General features: G+C 37.2%; 1 pseudogene; it reads left to right on the top strand.

Moving 5' to 3' along the window:
* The window catches only part of LOC109699859 (HBS1-like protein), a 48,103-nt pseudogene extending 33,907 nt beyond the window's left edge, over positions 1-14,196 (top strand).
* Positions 14,197-15,036: the final 840 nt, after the last annotated feature.

Raw genomic sequence — 15,036 nt, 5'->3', positions numbered from 1 at the left:
AAATGGTCTATTCCATAGACCAGAATTAAATTATAATATCACCAAATGTTAAAGCTGACATAATTTCATACACTGCCAGGCCAAAATACATCTATTTCGCAAATTAATGTGAGACTCAGAAAATTTAATCAAATTGTGTTAGTTCACCCAAGCTAATTTACATCACCTGATTTCTCTAGCTACTAGTTATTAGTAGAATAAACAGTCAACTTGTTTGTCAACTAAAACCAGCTTGTATATAGAAACAGTACTCTAAAAGAGAAGCAAGATTTTAGTGTTCCAGCTACAGATAATATGATAGTTAACTATAGGTGCCAATTTGACTGGAATTTGAGGATAGGCAGCAGGTAAAGAAGTATTACCAGCAAGTGAAGATGTTTCTGAAGAGAGTGGCATTTGAGACACTGGCCTAGGTGGGGGAAATGTGCCCTCCATGTAGGCAGGCACCATCCAGTTGGTTGAGGGCATGGGTAGAAAAAGACAGGGGGAAGGTGAATTTCCTCTTTCTCTTGGAGCTGGGACACTGTATCCTGCTCTTGAACATCAGTCCTCCCCGTTCTGTGGCCTTTGGAGTCTAGGACTCACTTCAGTGGTTCCCCGCCTTCATACTTGGGCTGAGCCAGCCTTCCTGGTTCCCTGGCGTATTGTGAGGCTTCTCATCTTCCACGATTACAAGAACAAATGCCCCTATGAATCCCTCTATCTCTCTTATTGGTTGTCTTTCTAGAGGACTCCAAAAACTTCTTAGAACTCACTTAATTTCTACACATTTGTTAAATTATACCTATGGACAAGGTACTTCTTAGTAAATTATGTCATTTTTAATGGATTACAAGTATACTTACGTATTTTTATTAGTTCGTATTAATTGTACAAAAGGGTTTACACACATGCATATAATATACTTTGATCAAAGTCACCCCGTCTATTAGTCTTTATCTTACCGTTTGCAAACAATTTTTAAAAAGTTTATTTTCACACATGCAGGCAAAGTACATTGATCAGATTCACCCTCTCCTTTGCTCTCTCTCCATTCATTGGCTCTCCCCACCCCACCCCACCGATAGTCCCTATTTTACACTGATACCTTTTTTTTTAGATCTAGATTCCACATATGAGAGAGAGCATGTGACATCTGTCTTTCTCAGTCTGGCTTATTTTGCTGATCATGGTGATCTCCATTTCCTTCCATTTTCTTGCAGTGATGTAATTTTGTTCTTCTATATGGATGAATAATACTCCATTATGTATATATTCTACAGTTTCTTTATCTTCAAAATGTACAAAATGAATAAAAGATCTTAATGTAAGACCCAAAACTTTGAAACTACTATAGAGAAACCCTTCAAGACATAGGTAAAGGTAAAGCCTTACTGAATAGGACTACAACTGTTAGGAAATAAATGCCAAGAATTGACAAATGGGACTGCATCAAATTAAAAACAATTACTGGAAGAAGATATACTTTTATATTTTCTAAATGGCATATATCTAACAATATTCTGTAATTTTGGCCAGGCCCTGGTGGCTCACACCTGTAATCCTAGCTACTCAGGAGGCAGAGAGCTGGAGGATCATAGTTCAAGGTAACCCTTGGCAAAAAGCTCTCAAGATCCCAACTCAATCAATAAAAGCTGGGCGTGGCAGTGTATGACTTTCAAGCCAGCTAAGTGGGAAGCAAGAATAAGAGACGCAGTCCAGGCTGTCTGGGCATAAACACAAGACCCTAACTCAAAAATAATGACCTAAATAACTGGTAGACCCAAGTAAAAGAATGCCTACCTAGCAAGCAGAAGGCACTGAGTTCAACCCCCATACCACAAAAAAAGTTAATATCCAAGGGACTAGGGGGTGTGGGTCAGTGGAAGAACACCTGCCTAGCATGCAGGAGGCCTTGGGTTCAATTCCCAGCATCACAGAAAGAACAAAAACCAAAACAACAATAATAGCCAATATCCAGCTAATCATATATAAATTGGGATATTTTGTTAAATCACTTACAAGTTGGGACAATTTTTTGTTAATTAATGCCGATATAGATGTATGTCTTCAACTTCACTTCACCAAACATGTCATTTTGAATCATAATGTACTAGAACGTAAGTGCCATGAGGACAGGGATTTTAATGCCCCATTAATGTTATTGAATAAATAATAAGTTTCTGACTGCCAAAGTTATTAAGCACTGGAAAATAATATGTGTAGTAGAAAAATCTACTTTGCAATTAGTTTGACAAATATATGTGGATTCTTACCTAGGATAGGGTTATTTGAGACCATAATGCTGTTTTACACTTAATAGATCACACCCTAGTGTAAACATAACTTTTATATGCAATGGGAAACCAAAAAATTCACATCTTCCTTGTCTGCAATAGTCACTGTATGGCTGTGGAGTGGAACTAAACCCACAACATCACCAAGTCTGTGTGTAATAGGATTACAACTGTGCCTAACTACTAAGATAAATATTGTTTCTTAGGGGAAATTAATTTCTAAACTAGGACTACTCACGCTGATGGAAGAAGGCAGAGAATCTTTATGTAATTACTGTTCCAATGTGATTTTCTCATGCCTTAAACTAGGACAGACACACTTCTCTACTCATATGAGAAAACCTGTGTTTATTTATTTATGAGGGTGGGAAGGGAGGTGATGGTTGAAGCCAATATTCTCTGTCTGGGCTCTTCGTAGACATGCATGGGAATACCAAAGCTATTTCTAGTATTTCTGAAAGACTAACAAAACAGCATGCTTACCCCCAGACAAAATGACATAAGATTTTCTTTAATAAATGCAATCTCCTTTTGGTTCATGTATCTTTCAAAATAATAAGTCATTAGGGGAGGAAGAGAAAAATTTAAATTACTCTTGTTGGTGAAGTTTTTAGAAGCATCATAATCAGTTAGTACTTGAATGTACTAGGGAGGGGACCATTAAAATCTCTGCTCATAAAAATAATTAATAATCACAGTCTGTCTTATCAAATAAACAGCTGGCCCATAACTTATATTCATACCTGTTCTTAAGATGAATTTTCATGGTAGTGTGGGAAAATTTCACATGATATATTTTTTTCTAACACTGAGAAGTTTAAAAACATTCTAAGTAACTATACATATTTTCAAATTTACATCCTTACTGTTGATTTCAAATGTGTTTCTAAGTGTACATAGCTATGTCAAGTGTTAAAAATAATAAATAGCTGTGGAAGAACCACATTCAATAATTAAATCAATAAAAATTGTCTATTCAGGGCTAGAGAATGCTGTCAGGTATACACCTGCACACAAGGAACAAGGATGTAACTGATGCCTTTATAAGAAGTAATATATTGAGACTGGAGGTGTGGCTCAATTGGTGGAGTGCCTGGCTAGAAGTAATATATTCCTATCTGTTGTTTTTCCTTATGGCAAATGACCGATAATTATGCCACACAAATTTAAGGTCATAACACATGTCTTTTCTCTTCTGGCCTCCTTACCACCTCCCAAAATGCAAAAGGCCCATGGTTTACATGCGGGAGGAATGCCTATCCAAAAGTCATTCCCATAGTCTCCTGCTTTTGCACAAGGAATTAACCTCCAGAATTTTCTATCTCTCCTTATACCTGAGGTTAAGGAAGCAGAAAAGTCTTTTCTCTAGTTAACATTGGCAATCTCTTAGACAAAGCAGAATTACATATTAAAAACAGTAATTCAACAATAATCAATTTAAATAACTTACAACATATAATAAATCAATCACATGTGAAGAGGAAGAGAAATTAACCCACTGTAATATTTAATAGTAAATGAAAAATAAAAGCTATGTCTCATATCAATTGTATTGCCTTTCAGTTTCTTGGTTCATATTAAATAAATATTTAAACACTAATGTCAATTGTCAGCTCATGACACAAAGATTTTATTTACCTACACTTTTTTGAAACACTATTGCATAAGTTGAGACATTTGTACCCATAGCATACTACTTAAAATTATATTTGCTCTAATATCATTCTAAATGTTAGCTTTAAAAGAATGACTTTAAGATGATAAAAATAAAGAAAAGCTAATTTACCCTTTTGTTACTTCCATTGCCAATAAATAGTAAAAGAGGTGCACCTGCACATTTTGAAAACAAACTCCACAAAGCAGATTGTCCCTCAGTGACATCAATTATCATTTAGAGTTCTCTGCAGATAAGAACTCTCTTGCCTCCAGTCCCTGAGCTTGCTGTTCCCATGGGTCTCCATTCTGTATCCCTTATTGCCCTCCCGATTGCACATGAACAAATTCCATGGAAACTATTACTGATCAATCATTGCTGTGCCATCAAACAGATGATTTATTAACATTACAGATTACGAAAACCAAAATTAGGTGAGAAAATTAGATTTAAGCCTGGAGAACATCTAAAGTAGTTGGAAAGGTAAGACTCACCTGTCTAAAGTAAGAGCAGGTGGTCTTTGCCAATGTCGGTGTCCATGGGCTGTCAACCGAAACTAATGTCAAAATTGTTCTTGAGACCCTCTGCCCAGACATGGCAATAGAAACTAACTGGTGGGACAAGGCTACCTGATAGTTCACTTAAAACCTGCCCCCATGGCAGGAGCCAGTGGCTCACACCCTGTAATTCTAGCTATTCAGGAGGTAGAGATCAGGAGGATCACAGTTCAAAGCCAGTGGGGGCAAATAGTTCATGAGACCCTATCTGGAAAAAACCCATCACAAAAAGGGCTGGTGGAGTGGCTCAAGGTGAAGGCCCTGAGTTCAAACCCCTGTGTTACAGAAACAAATAAACAAACAAAAACTTCCCCTTCTGTTTAAGAGCTTTTCAGCCTGCTAGAATTCAAATAAAATGAATGTAGGAATAAAATGTTTTTAAATCTTTAAAAAAAAAACAAAACAAAACTCTCATGTAAGGTTAATTTTGAAAAGAGTGAAGCAGTTGTAGAGTTGAAACATTTCAAGTTTTTAGTTTTTTTGTGATCCTCTCAAATTGCTTAGCATGGGGAATTTTCTTCTGTGAAATTTCTCATGTGAACTACTTAACTGGTACCAAATCTTCCTACCACCTACCTAGTCATTGTCATCTCCTAAATGTTATTCATAGCAACTTAAGCAGATTAATGTCACTTAGGTTCTTCTTCATTAAGCAAGAACAGTCAAGTAGAAAAGAAAAACAAAAAGTCATAGAGGAAATTTTTCTTAAAGAGTCATGGGATAAATGAATTTTTGTTTTGAAGATCATAATGAAAGTCATGCAGGGTGGTATAAATTACATGTGGTCATTAGAAAAGGTAACATCCTGGATGAGAAAAAGTGGAAAACAGAAAGACTGAGAATATTTGTTTAATTGTTAAGTTTCATAACATCCCTGAAATTAGTCTAAGCAAACAAAACACATCCACACAGTGATTAGTTTCCCAGAACTGTCTTAACTATAAACATCATAAAGTGGGTTGTTAAAAACAACACAAATTTATTCTCTTACCATTCTGGAAGTTAGAAGTCCAAAATCAAGGTATGGGCAGGGTCACGGTTCCTTTGAAGACTACCAGAAAGAACCTTTTTTCTCCTCTTTGTTGGTGGTTGCCTACCATTCTTGGTGTTTATTTTTTGGTTCATGGACACATTACTCCATCCTCTGGCTCAGTCTTCACATGTTGTTCCCCTTGGCCAGTTCTTTTTTTTTTTTTTTTTTTTTATTCATATGTGCATACAAGGCTTGGGTCATTTCTCCTCCCTGCCCGCACCCCTTCCCTTACCACCCACTCTGCCCCTTCCCTCTCCCCCCACCCCCTCAATACCCAGCAGAAACTATTTTGCCCTTATTTCTAATTTTGTTGAAGAGAGAGTATAAGCAATAATAGGAAGGAACAAGGGTTTTTGCTGGTTGAAATAGGGATAGCTATACAGGGAGTTGACTCACATTAATTTCCTATGCGTGTGTGTTACCTTCTAGGTCCCCTTGGCCGTTCTTAATCTAAATTTCCTTCTTAGAAGCAGAATCAGGACTCATCCTAATCCAGTATAACCTTCTCTTTACTTGATTGTACCTTAGTCATTTAATTTGGGCCCACGCTAATCCAGTATTAACTTATCTTTATCTGACTACATTGTCAGAGATTCTAAATAAAATCACATTCACAGGTATTACTGCTTAGGCATTGAACATAACTTTTAGATGATGCACTGTGAACAAACAATTGAAAAGAATTGAACAAACTTTGCTGAAAAGAGCTTTAACATAGTATATACACAAGTTAGCGGGACTGAAGCAAATTGGGAAGTGTCTTTGAAAATAAGTCTTTAAAGTAGATGCCAGTGGTTCACGCATGTAATCCTAGCTACTTGAGGGGCTGAGATCAGGAGAATCGAGTTTCAAGACCAACCCTGGGCAAATAGTTTGGAGACTCATCTCCAAAATAACAGGAGCAAAATGGACTGGAGGTATGGCTCAAGTAGTAGAGACAGTGGCATTTAAGATAAAGTTATTAGTTATTCATTCATTCAACAGATATATTTTGAACATTTATTATATAAAAGACAGTAGGAACAAAGTGATGAACGATGTAAGATTTCTCTTCAAAAGTTCATGATCTAGAAAAAAGACAGACAGGTAAACTACTACAACATATTGCATACCTTGATATATTGTCATCTTAAAAAGTTTTCTTTCACAGTAGGGAGGATAGTGAGTTGGAAGAGAAAAAGGCCAAAAGACCACTAAAAGAAGTATTATGCTGATTATACACGATGTACCCATACTTTCCTTTGTTCCCTCTGTTGCAATGGAAGAGATCTTTTCTATTTACTACACCACAATTTTCTGCCTGTGCTATGACTTTCTCCTGCCTTCTCAGAAGTCTAGCTGTACAAATAGATAATCTCTTCCTACTTGAGCCCTCTCACCAGCTTTAAACATGCTCAAACACCCATAACAGCAGCAATAGCAGCAACTACCACATCTTCCACCTCACAGACCTTTGTGCTAAGTCTTATATCTTGTTTACAGCTGTACTTACTGGAGAAATTTGTGCTTGGTAACTCCAATTGTTTATTTCTGATGCATTCCTTTAATCTGGCCTGCTTGGTTCCTCTGAAACTTTATCCCATTATCCACAAACTCTTCATTGATAAATCCAGTCAACAGAGTGCTTACTTCCCCTAACCTTTCAGCAACACCTGTCTATAGGACTGAGGGGAACCTGACCTCATCTTCAGATCCAGGGACCAGACCCATTAACCATTTAATTATAGCTACTATATATTACTAAGCAAGGATTAACTTAGGACCTAAAATTTAAGTCAACCTTCTTATTATTAAACTTGAGATTATTATTGTTTCAGAGAAGGAAAAGCATAGGAATATGATGATTTTTTTTTCTTTCCTACTATATGTAATTATTCTCAACTTTCTTGATAATTATATTATATACTATATTTGCAAACATCTGTTATAGAATTTAAACCTCTAAAATAACAATATTTAATACATTTATAATAGAACATAATCCCCTTAAAAGATATTTGGGATTTTACTTTGATTATAAATATTTTAATTTATTTATTGATTTTGGCAATACTGCAGTTTGAACTCAAGGCCTTGTACTTGCTGGGCAAGCACTCTACACTTGAGCCATGCGCCCAACCCTTAAATGTTTTTATATATAATCTGTGATTTGGCATTTTTCCTCAAAAATTTGTTTGTAAGATAAATTCATTTTAGAAGCTATAACTCAATTTCATTCACTTTTGTGGTATAGTGTATATTGCAAAAATATAACACAATGTGTTTATGCCTTATCCTACTTATTAATATGCATGCTGTTCCCCTTATTTTCTAATACAAAACAAATGTTTGTATGAACATTTTGAACATGTTTCTTTTTGGACATAAGCAAGAATTTTCTATGGTACATGTTCTTGGGAAAGAATATGTATATTCTGTGTTACAGGATACATTTTCAATTTAGAGAACAAAAGTAAACAGTATCCAGAATGCTTATACCACTCTACATGTCCACCTGCAGCCAAAGCGAGCTCCTCTTCTGCGAAGTCCTGCATAGGCAATTTTTGTCACTCTTTTCAAATTTTTGCAATGCTAATGAGTATGAAATAATGTCATTATGTTATTATTATGATTCTGTGATTTCATGATTGCTAATTTGGTTGACATCTTTTCATATTGTAATTGGGCATTTGTGTTTCATCCTCTATAAAAATACTAAGATTTTACTTTTGTTTCATGAATTTCAGTTTTAATGTTTCATGTGTATTAATTTATTCAGCTTTCCCCTAGACTCAGGCAAGGAATACCCCTGTCTCTAGGTTGAGCTTTATAAGGCCACACCCATTCTGGCTGTACTCCAGCTGCATCCCTCCCCACTAAATGAGTCAATTAACTGAAGAATGTGTGCCAGCAACCCCAGGTACTTTGTGCTTTCTGACCAAACATCCCTGATCCTGTTTCTTTAACCCACACTGGCCTTTTCCTTTTCCCTAAATCCATTAGCCACACACTGAGTGCACACACTCAGTCCCACAATATGGTGAGGGTGAGTTCATGCTCACTTAAATGGGTTATTTCATCATGAGATTTGCAATTTAAAAAAATTGTGCATGTGTATTTAGTTGTTGAGAATCTGTGAAGATTCTGAAAATCTAAGGTTGAAGTCCTATGAAAGTTGATGGTTTATGATTGTCATTATGATTTACTATCCAAAACACTTGAATGCATTGACTTAGAATTTCCTGGAAATATAGGTAGTATAAATTATAAACATAATCCCACATCAAGAAGGGTTATGGGAACTACTTCCCAGGGGATAACTCATTCATTACTAGGATGTTAGACCAAAAAGATAAGCTATTATGCCATCTTTCTCTGCTAGCAGATCTGACAAAGCTGGACATGGTGGCTCACACTGTAATCCCAACTACTTGGTCAGCTGTGATAAGAGGCCAGCCAGCAGCTGTGTCAAAGAACAGCTGGGCATGGCGATATATGCCTGTGATCCCAGCTACAGGAGAGGTGGAGTTAGGAGAATCACAGTCTAAGGCCATCTTAGGGAAAAACTCAGGATCCCATCTGAAAATATCTAAATCATAAAGGGCTAGAGACTCGGCCCAAGTGGTAGAGTGCGCTTGCTCTGAGTTCAAAACCCCAGTACCACCAAAAACAAACAAGCAAAATATCTGCTGCCCTTCAGTGGGTCTCACTTTACATAGGTGGAGGAGTCATGCTTCTCTTTACTAAGCGTTTGCTGCTCAAATCTTGTCATCTGTTCCTTTATAGTGTTGCAAGCACATTTATACATCTAACAGACCATTTGTTGTATTTAATCCAAAATATTTAGGTGCTTTTAAGCATTTTTCAGCTTTTTTTTTTTTTTGGCAGCACTGTTTTTTGGATTCAGGGCCTCACACTTGCTAAGCAGGTACTCTTGAGCCACTCTATCAGCCTAAATAACCTCTTGTTTTGAGATTTGTTTGAGATAGAAGGATGACTCAAACTTATTCACCAACCTCAGAAAATTAAGCTAGGGAGTCTGACCAATTAAATATACTTTATATTTTAATTAAGTTTGCAGTGCTAGGGTTGAACATAGGGCTTCATACACTCTAGGTAAGTGCTGTACCACTGAGCTGCACATTAGCCCAGAGCCCAAATTTTTATTTTTTTATGTTTTTGATGGTACTGGGATCTGAACTCAAGGCCTCATGCTTATTAAACAGGTGCATGCTTGTTAAGAGCTGCTTGAGCTACTCCATCAGCTCTTTTCAGCTTATTTACAATAGAAGCTTCTTAAGAAGCTATCCTCCCTATTACTTGAAATATTTCCCAATGACTTTGCTATTCTCTATCCACAATCTGCTTCTCTTTCTACCCATTATCACAGAGGATTCTATTTCTCCCACTATTTCCATTATATGTATTTGATTTCCAATTATATCCCTTCACGAATTTCCCTAATGAGACTAGATATAGACTGCATATAGACATCTACTTGAATTTCTCTCTTTCTTTTTGACGGTACTGAGGCTTGAACTCAGGACTTCACACTTGCTCAGCCGGTCCTCTCCAGCTTGATCAGCACCTCCAGCCTTCACTTGAATTTCTTATCTCAGATTAATCGGTTTTATAAAATGAAGCCATTATTTTCCCCATTATGACACTTCTACAACTTTAGTCTTTCACACCAGAAATCTGGAATTTACCCTCAATATAATTTTATGCCTCTCCTCAATACTTCTAAAATATGTTCACATTTCTGCATTTCCTCTATTAACACCTTAATACAACTCACCATTGACTGCTGCCAAAACTCAGAATTTTTTTTTCTTTACTGGAGCTTGAACTCAGGGCCTTAAGCCATTCCACCAGCCATTTTCTGTGAAGGGTTTTTTCAAGATAGGGTCTCACTAACTATTTGCTGGTGCTGGCTTTGAACTGTGATCCTCCTAATCTCTGCCTCCTGAGTCTAGGATTATAGGTGTGAGCCACCGGTGCCCAGCTCAGAATTTTTAAATCATATCACAATTCTCTGCAAAAGTCAACATTATTTTTTAAATCAGCATGTAGATCTCTACTCCTATACTTAAAATTATTTATTGACTTTCCATTTGGTTGGAATAAAGTATTGAAGCATTAATGTTGCTCACCTAGCCTTCTATCCACTGCTTCCCTGTCTTTCTTGACCACAGTTCTCTCCAGATACTCTGTTATTTCTATTTTCCCATTCCTCAACTGCATCAGGATTTTTTAAAATTAGAAACTGTTCTATTCACTTGGCTCCTAACACTTATCCTTAAGACCTTTTTTGGGAAACCACTAGTAGTACGTGTATGTGTGTGTGTATATGTGTGTGTATGCACACACGTGTGTTTGTTTTATGTCTTCATTTCTCACTGTTTCATGCATCCTACTCCTTCTGTAAATGTTTCTTTCTTTTCTTCAGTCTATCCTTTAATGGATCTTTCCCTGAGGGTCTATAGGTGGAAAATGCTCTGTCTGAAATTTTTTTATATATCTTTACTCTTGAACAATAATTTATCTGGGAATAACATTCTTGAATGACAACCCTTTTTCTGTCAACATTTTGCAGAAATTATTCCATTTCCTCAGACCTCTGTTACTACTATTAAGATATCAAATTGTCTTCTTGAACAAGAGTTTTCTTTGCTCCCTGTTTTTGTTATTCTGCTGTCTTACTAAAATTTTTCTAAATGAGGATTTTACTTTAGTTTTTTTTCAAGTGTGGGACATAATATCCTTGCTAAATACAAGATTCCATGTTTGATCTTCACAGGGGAATTCTGAGCCATTAATTTTTTTGTGTACTGCCATTTCTCCATTTTCCCTCCTCTTCTTTCTTTCAGAACTTCTATCATATATATATTGGACCTTCTTGTACTGTCCTCTGTGGTTCTTAATCCTTATTTTATATTTTTTTATTTCTATCCTTCTGTACTAAAATCTTGGAAACAACCTTCACTCAATTTTCTAATTTACAAATTCTCTATTCAATTGTACCTCATCTGCTTTTTTAAACTAGAATTTTAATAAATGATTCTTTTTACTATCAAGGGTCATTTATTTTATTCAAATTTTTAATTAATAATTTAAATTTTGAACTATGCATGTGTCCCCAGGGAGGCATGCTGTTATCCTAAGAGGGTGCCATCGCACAGTGCATAGAAAACACAGTTTATGTGCAGGATATGCTGTACAGAGGCCTGCTGAGAGCCAAGATTGGGTCTTCCTAGTCTCCAGGCCACCTATCGCACCTTATCTGTATCTGAGTGAGGTGTTTTGGAAGGGACTGTGTCAAATACCTTCTCTACCATCATGATTAAGCATCAGAATGTCCAAGGCTAATGAGAATAAGATTTTGAAGATGATGATCTTTGTGGCCATAGAGAATGATAATTGTTTTTCACCATAAAGAGCTGTTGAGTTCTTTTAATCACGATGTGACAAATCTGTAGATGATTATGAAGATCTGAAAGATTCTTCCAATTCTCTGTTGAACCACCATCTAAGCAAATTTATAGAGCTCATCTTTTTTAATGCACTGATCACATAAGAGAGGTACTGGGAAGTACTATTCCAGAGGAGATTTGGAATACCTGAAGTATTTTCTTTTCTTTCTTTTTTTTTTTTTTTTTTTGTGGTACTGGGGCTTGAACTCAGGGCCCACACCTCAAGCCACTCCACCAGCCCTTTTTTGTGAAGGGTTTTTTCAAGACAGGGTCTCACAAACTATTTATCTGGGCTCGCTTCAAACCTCAATCCTCCTGATCTCTGCTAGTATTATAGGCGTGAGCCACTGGCACCTGGCCCTGAAATATCTTCTGAAGAACATAGTCATAGTTTCCACGCACCTCAAAAAGGATATCCTGGTGAAGATTCAGCACTGCTTCTGACTAAATCTGCTCTTCTACCCTCTTCCATTCAAGCATCTGGAGAACAGAACTCAACACCAATGAGAATAAAGAAGTCTGACAAGCTGGGACAACAGAGAGATGTGAAAGCAGAACTGGAGGAGCAGCAAGGCAGGGAATTGTTCCTCAATTGAGTGGCCCTTGGTCTTACTGATGCTAGAAAATGTACTCTGATGGGCCATATGCTTTATCTTCTGGGTGATGGAAACAAAAGAACTAGGCATCGATATGAACAAGAGTTCAAAAGGCTGGCGAGTCTTCATCTGCATATGCACAGGATCTTGGATTAGACTAGTGAATAAACAAAAGGGGACTAACAATGGATGCTGGTATGACAAAATTAGAAACCACAACCAAGTTATTACATCAATGAATGCTCCAGGCCATAAGTACTTCATTTTAAATATGATTACAGGAACAGTCCAGGGAGTGTAGCTGTTTTAGGTGTAGATGCCAACAGGGATCCATTTGAAGCTGGATTTCAGACTGGAGGACAAACCCAACAGCATGACCACTTAGTCTGATACTTTGTAGTGATACAGATTGCAGTTGCAGTCAATAAAATGGATGGCATTTATTGGCAACAAGAAAGATCAAGAGAATTTTGGAATACTTGGGCGCTTTCTTAAGCACGTAGCTTTTAAGGACAGTGATGCAACTTTTATCCCTACAAGTAGCCTCAGTGGTGAAAATTGAGTCACAAGCTCTCAGTCAAGTGAACTCACAATGTTTATTAGAACAAATTGATTCCTTCAAGTCCCCTCAATGCTCTATTGACAACCCTTTTAGATTATGTGTGCCGGATGTCTTCTGAGATCAAGGATCTGGATTTTATGTGACTGTTGAAATGGAAGCTGGTTATATTCACACTGGTAATCGGTTACTAGCAATGCCTCCTATGAAACTTGTGCTGCAAAAGGAGTCACTTTGCCTGATGAGCCTGTTGATTGGGTAGCAGTGGGCAATCATGTCAGTCTCACTTTTGTTGGAATGAATATATCAAAATCAATATTGGCTGTATATATTCTGGCCCCAAGGAACCCATTAAAGCTTGCACTGGGCCAGGAGCAGTAGCTCTATGCCTGTAATCCCAGCTACTAAGAGGTAGAGAACAGGAGGGTCTGGGTTTGAGACAAGCTTGAACAAAAAAGTTAGCAAGACCCCATCTCAATGAACAAGCCAGGCCATAGGTAAGATCTCTGGAGGCCACAGGTAGTAAGATAGTAGTCTGAGGCCAGCCTTCCAAAAATGCAAGAGTTTACCTGAAAAATAACTAAAATAAAAGCCAGGGCATGAGAGGATCTAGGAGTATGACTCAATTGGTAAACACCAGCCTAGTAAGCATGAGGCCCTTACTTCAACCCCAGTACTGCCACCAAAAATAAAATAAAATAAAAAAGCCTGCACTCATTTCAGATCCCACATTTTCATCTTTAGTATTCAAATTTCTACTATCACTAAAGGAAAGGAAGGGAAAGGAACATGCTATTACCAAACAAATGATTATCTCCTCCAACAAAAGCACAGGTGAAGTCAGGAACAAAAAGACTAAGTCGTTGCCAAAGCCCAGAATGCATTGGTAGAGCCACAGACTCAAAGACCAGCAGCTCCTGACCTCTTAGAAGACTTCATGCTGCCTTACAGGGGCTGTATAATAGCTGGGTGTCATTGTTGGGATGAAGAAATAATGGGTCAGAATTCCTACCACAGTTCCAAATGCAATGAAATAGTTTACCAAAGAATGTCGACAGAATTTTTTTAAAGAATCTAGTTATGCAGTTAAAGAAACAATGTGCAAATGATTTTTTTGTCTTTTTTTATTGTTTATACATTTATTCATATGTGTATACATTGTTTGGGTCATCTCTCCCCCCTGTTCCCAACCTCCTCCTTCTCCCCCCAACACCCCTCCCTTCCAGGCAGAACCTGTTCTGCCCTCTTCTCCAATTTTGTTGAAGAGAAAACATAAACAATAATATGAAAGACAAAGCATTTTTGCTAGTTTGGGATAAAGATAGCTATACAGAGAGATTCCTAGAGTTGCTTCTATGCACTTGTGTATTACAACCATAATTGATTCATCTCTACCAGACCTCTTCACTACTTCCTGGTCCCCTTCCCATAGTGCCCTCTGCCAGTTTAAAATTATTTTATTCGCTCCTCTACAGTGAGCACATTAACCACTTTCAAGTTTTAGGTTTCCTTTCCTTTCCCTATTCCTCCTGTACATGTTCTCCCCTTACTGAGTGACCCATGTCCAATAATATTACTGTATTTGTTTTGGATCTATAATCCGCATATGAGGGAGAACATACAATTTTTGACCTTCTGAGCTTGGCTAACTTCGCTTAAAATGATGTTCTCCAGTTCTATCCACTTACTTGCAAATGACAAAATTTCATTCTTTTTTGTGGCTAAGTAAAATTCCATTGTGTATAAATACCACATTTTCTTAATCCATTTGTCCATCAGTAGTGGGGCATCTTGGCTGTTTCCATAACTTGGCTTTTGTGAATAGTGCTGCAATAAACATGGGTGTGCAGGTGCCTTTGGAATGACCTGACTCACATTCCTTTGGGTATATCCCTAGGAATGGGATTTC

This window comes from Castor canadensis, chromosome 6, assembly GCF_047511655.1.
Source record: "Castor canadensis chromosome 6, mCasCan1.hap1v2, whole genome shotgun sequence".
NCBI classification, from domain to species: domain Eukaryota; kingdom Metazoa; phylum Chordata; class Mammalia; order Rodentia; family Castoridae; genus Castor; species Castor canadensis.
This window is presented reverse-complemented; position numbering and strand designations above follow the sequence as displayed.